This window comes from Petaurus breviceps, unplaced genomic scaffold (assembly GCF_028583685.1).
Source record: "Petaurus breviceps papuanus isolate PSGF00001 unplaced genomic scaffold, PetGlider_PUasm1.0 176, whole genome shotgun sequence".
NCBI lineage: Eukaryota > Metazoa > Chordata > Mammalia > Diprotodontia > Petauridae > Petaurus > Petaurus breviceps.
The window spans coordinates 5148387-5153937 of record NW_027185771.1 but is presented as its reverse complement, the minus strand read 5'-3'; positions in this window follow the sequence as shown (position 1 = coordinate 5153937).

Genomic DNA, 5551 nt, shown 5'->3' with positions numbered 1-5551 from the left:
ACACACACACACACACACACACACACACACACACACACACACACACACACGCGATTCTAACCAGGTGGTGCAGTGGATAGAGTACCACACCAGTCCTGGAGTCAGGAGGACCTAAGTTCAAATTCAGTTTCAGACACTCACTAGCTGTGTGACCCTGGGCAAGTCACATAACTCTCATTGCCTCCAACAAATAAACAAAACTGCTCCCTCCAAAGTTGCTAAGGGGCTCTTCATTGCCACATCTCATGACCTTTTTTCAATCCTTATTCTTCTGCCTCTGACACCCTTGATGACCCTGTTCTCCTTGATAGCATCTTTATTATATATGTTCATGAATCCTCTCTCCTGGTTCTTCTCCTACCTGTTTAACTATTCCTTTTAGTCTCGTGGCTCTTCATCCAGGTCACATCTGATAGCCATGGATGCCCCCCAGGGCTCTGTCTTGGTCCCTCTTTTCCTTTCATACTTTTTCACTTGGTGTTCTCATCAGCTCCTAAGGAGTCAATTATCATAGCTTTTTAATGGTTCTTAAATCTATTTATTGAAACCAGCCCTAAACTCTCCTGACCTTGATTCTTGCATCTCTGACTGCCTGTGGGACATTGGGAACTAGATATCTCATGGACATCTTAAACCCAACATGTCCAAAACTAAACTCATTATCGTCCCCCACCCCACCAAACCTTTCTCATTACTGCCCAGCACATTGCCATCCTGAACATAACCTAAGTGTCAACCTCAAGTCCTCATTCTGTCTCACTCTCTATATCCAATTTATTGGCAAGGCCTATCCATTTTAATCTCTCCACATGCCCCACTCTTTCCTGTGACACTGCTGCCACCCTGGTACAGCCCCTCATGATCTCACACCTGAGTACTACCTAATGGTCGGTCTCTTTGCCTCCCCACTCCAGTCCACCTCCACTTGGCAGTCAAAAGTGATGTACTAAAGCACAAGTCTGATGGGATCACCCTTCCTCCATTAATAGGCTCTAATGGCTTCCGATGACCTCCAGGATCGAATATAAAAACCCTCTGTTTGAAGCCAGATTCCATAACCTACCTCCCCCACTACCTTTCCAGTCTTCTTATTTCTTATACCTTACCTTTACGTATTCTGCTGTCCAGTGACACCTGCCTCCTTGCTGGCTTTCTTTTTCTTTTTGGAGGGGGGAAGGCAGGGCAATTGGGGTTAAGTCACTTGCCCAAGGTCACACAGCTAGTAAGCCTCCTTGCTGTTTCTTGAACAAAACATTCTGTCTCCACACACCATGCCTTTTGTCCCCCATGCCTGGAATACTCTCCTTCCCCATCACCACCTCCTGGCTGCCCTGGCTTCCTCCAAGTCCCAACTAAAATTTTACCTTTTACAGGAAACTTTTCATAATTCCCTTTAATCCTAGTGCCTTCCCTCTATTGATTATGTCAAATTTATCCTGTATATAACCGGTTAGCATGTAGGGATTGGATTTGGGTTTGTTTTTGCTACCTGTCATCCCCATTACATTGGCTCCCCTTTGAAGGCAAGGAATGTCTTTTCTAATTATAGAAGAGATTCTTAGTCAGAGACTGTCTGGACAAGATGGTATCTAAGTTTCTATTCAGTTCTCAAATTCTGGTTTGTATTTCTACCACAGCATACACATTAATATATAATTATATATGCTTCATGTTTTGATAAATTATTTGTTCCTGTTCTTCCTGAATTTAAAAAAAAATTTAATCAGCAAAAATCTGCCTTCTCTTCCTCCCACTCCAACTTCCTACCACCAACTGAGAATGAAAGAAAAACAAAACTACTGTTATAAACATGTATAATGAAAGAAAACGAATTTCCTCATTGGCCATGTCCAGAAAATTGTATGTCTAATTCTTGAGTGCTTCACATCTTTGTCAGGAGGTAGGTAACATGCTTCATCATTAGTCCTCTGGAACTGTGGTTGGTGATTACACCAGAGTCCATAATTATTTCAAAATAGTTTGTCTTTATTATATCGTTGTCACGGTAAGTTTTTCTGATTCTGTTCAATTCACTCTATCAGATCATATAAGTCTTCTGAGGTTTCTCTGAAATCCTCTATTTTTTGGTACATCTTTAGAATTTGTTTTGCTCAGGACAAATCCCTTGCTTAAACTGCCCTCCCTCCAATTCCCCCTTCTCTCTTTCCTCCTTTCCCTTCGGTTTCCCTGCTGAATGGGATGTATTTTTGTACTCAGCTCTGTGTGTCTTCTTCCCTCTCTTGTCTAGTTCACATGTGAGGTTTAAGTGTTAGTTGCCTCCCTACCCCTCCTCCATATTTGTATTGATGTCTATTTGTGCTTCTTGACTATGTGAGATCATTTTTCCAAACCTTCCTTTCCCTTCTATCCCCTAGTGCATTCCTCTTCCCCTTCCTTTCCATTCTTCTCTTAAGATCAATAAGATAGGGGCAGTTAGGTTGCACAGTGAATAGAGCAGCAGCCCTAGAGTCAGGAGGATCTGAGTTCAAATCTGACCTTAGACTCTTAACATAAAGTTAGACGTGTGACCTTGGGCAAGTCACTTAATCCCAATTTCCCTCCAAAAAGCAAAAAAAAAAAAACTGTAACAGAACCACTCCCAGGCTTTTTCTCTATGTAGATTACTATGTAGACCCCTAGTGGTGATAGCATTTAGAAGATCTGTAGGGTTACTGTTGGGGAAAAGTCATAAAATACAGTAATAAGTGAAAAGCCATTAAAAAATTAAACTCTGTGAAAGGTGGAAGCCCAAACATGGTGACCTGTTAACAATCATAACTTAGATACTGAATCATATTTTAGTCACTGAGTCAAAATGTAAGATACTATGACCTATGGAAGCCAAAACAAGAGTATTGGGACCTATATGTGATCAGGACATGATTGATACGCACGCTTATGTTTGGGCATAACATTGGCTTAACTCCCAAGTTCATTGCTAAGCCGAAAACCAAAAATATCCACCAATCAGTAGTGATGCACTCTCTAGCTCCTCTGCCCTTTTCTGTTTTCTTAATTACCATGGGGATTTGGGGGGTTCCTAGTGGGGATCAACTGAACTGTCTGGCAGCCATCCCAGATTGCCCCTGTTTGTAAGTATTCCTAATGATTGATTAAACTACTATGTATAATCAATTTTGAGCTCTGTGACTTCTTCCTTTGATATCAAAAGAACACTCTGTGGTTAGAGGGGAGATACAGGATTCCCTAGGTGGGGGAATTCCAGACCTTACAGTGTCACATGTATCATTTCCCCATATGAGAATATAAAGAGTTTATCCTTTTTCAATCCTTTATTAGAGTTTGTTCATGTTTATCTTTTTATGCTTCTCTTACCCTCAGTGTTTGAACTTCAAAGTTTCTACAGAGTTTTGGTCTTTTCATTAGGAATGCTTGGAAGTCCTCTATTTTATTAAAGATCCTTTTTTTCCTCTTTAGAATTATATTCAGTTTTCCTGGGTAAATTTTCTTGACTGTAAGAATATACACTTTGCTTTCTAAAAATAGTATTCTAAGCTCTCTACTTTATGGTGGGGAGTAAATCTTGTACGATCCTTATTATAATTCCTCAGTATTTGAATTATTTCTTTCTGGCTGCTTGCAGCATTTTTTCTTTCACCTGAGGCTCTGGATTTTAACTCTAATGTTCTTAAAAATTTTGGTTGGGGGACTGTTTCAAAAGGTTGGATTGGTGGATTCTTTCTCTTTCCATATTGCCCTCTGGTTCTAAAAGATCTGGGAAGTTTTATTTTAATATTTCTTGAAATACATTGTCTAGGTTCTTGTTTTGGTCATAATATCATTTGGTCAATGATTCTTAAATTTTTTCTCCTCAATTTGTTTTCCAGGTCAGTTGTTTTTGCTGTGAAATAACTTATGTTTTCTTCTGCTTTTTTTCAGTCTTTTGACTTTATTTTAATATTTCTTGTTGTCTTGTGGAGTCAGTGATTTCTATTTGCTCTATTCTAGGCAAAGTTTTGTTATCTCTTTTGCAAAACTGTTGATTCATTTTCTAACTCTTCTATATCTCAAATTTCTTTTGTAATTTTTTTCTAGCATTCTCTTTTCACTGACAAAGGCATCTTTAACTCTTAAAAAAAAGTCATTGCTTCATCCCTTCCGTGAATTCTAGTTGAATTTGTGCCCATGCCATGTTGAGGTTTTACTTATCGATGTTTTGAGGTAATTGTCTTCTTCAAGGTGTGTGTCTTGCACATCCCTGTCACTATAATAGTTAATTATGATGGCATTTTTTTTGTTTGCTCATTTTTCAGCCTACTCTTATATTTCAGACTTAATGTTAGGGCCAGTCTCTGTATATTTCTGGAGGGAAGGTCTAGACTTGTCCTTTTTCTGCTTTCTTGGAGTGTTTAGTGTTGTGTGTTTGTTCTCAAGAACAGCTAAGGCTGAGGATCTGCAAGTTTTTAATGCTCCCAAAGTGGTCTGATCCATGGCAAATCTGATCACTGCACCCCCTAGTCTAAGCTCTGCAATTTGGGACCTGGGTTTCAGTCTAAGCAACAGTAGACTACTGCTGAACTCAGCCACTGTCAGCCAGCTGGGAAGCTTTGCTGGTTCAGTTACAGAACTGCAGGCTTCCTTCCTATTCTGTGCATTTAAAAACATGTTTCAATGACTTCTTTCTCTCCTTTCCTTTTCCTTCCTTCCTTTTCTTCCTCCCTTTCTTCCTTTTCTTTTTCTTTCCTTTGCTTTTCCTTCCTTCCTTTGCTCTTTTCTTTATTTCTCTCTTTTCCTTACTTTCCTTTTGTTTTTGTATTATATGGCACTGCTTATTTGCCAATATGTGGTACCTGGCACACAGTAGTTGCTGTATAAAAACTTAGTCCCTTCTCTCTCCCCTCCAGTTGAATACTGAATGGAATCAACTCTAAGCAGGTATTGGTAGAAAGAATTCTCCATACCAATGAAATTACAGATCTGATGCTTCCATTCCCTCCCTTCTCCCTCTTCCCTGCCCAAGTAATAATAACAATAGACATTCACAATGATGATCCTGACTCATCTTTTATATTTTTATAAATATTCATGCATTCCACTTAAATTGTTAGGTTTATTGCCATATAATTGGGCAAAATAGCTCCTCATAATTGCTTTATTTTTATCTTCATTGGTGGCAAATTCACCCTGTTCATTTTTGATACTAGTTATTTTATTTTCTTTCTTTTTTTTAAAGTCAAATTAACAAATGGTTTATCTATTTTATTGGGTTTTCCACAAAACCAGTTCCTAGTTTTTTTTTATTAGTTTAATGGTTTTCTTACTTTAAATTTTATTCATCATTTCTTTGACTTTCAGAATTTCCAATTTGGTGTTTAATTGGAGATTGTTAATTTGTTCTTTTTCTGGATTTTTGTTTTTTTAGTTTCATGTCCAGTTCACTGGTCTGCTCTTTCTCTATTTGTCTGAAATCATGATTGTTCCCCCTACTTTTTTTTACTCCAGTTGAAGCATGATAGATTCTGTTTTAGTCCCTTATCTTTACTCTGTGTGTGTGTGTGTGTTTCAAGTGTGTTTCTCATAAACAGCATAT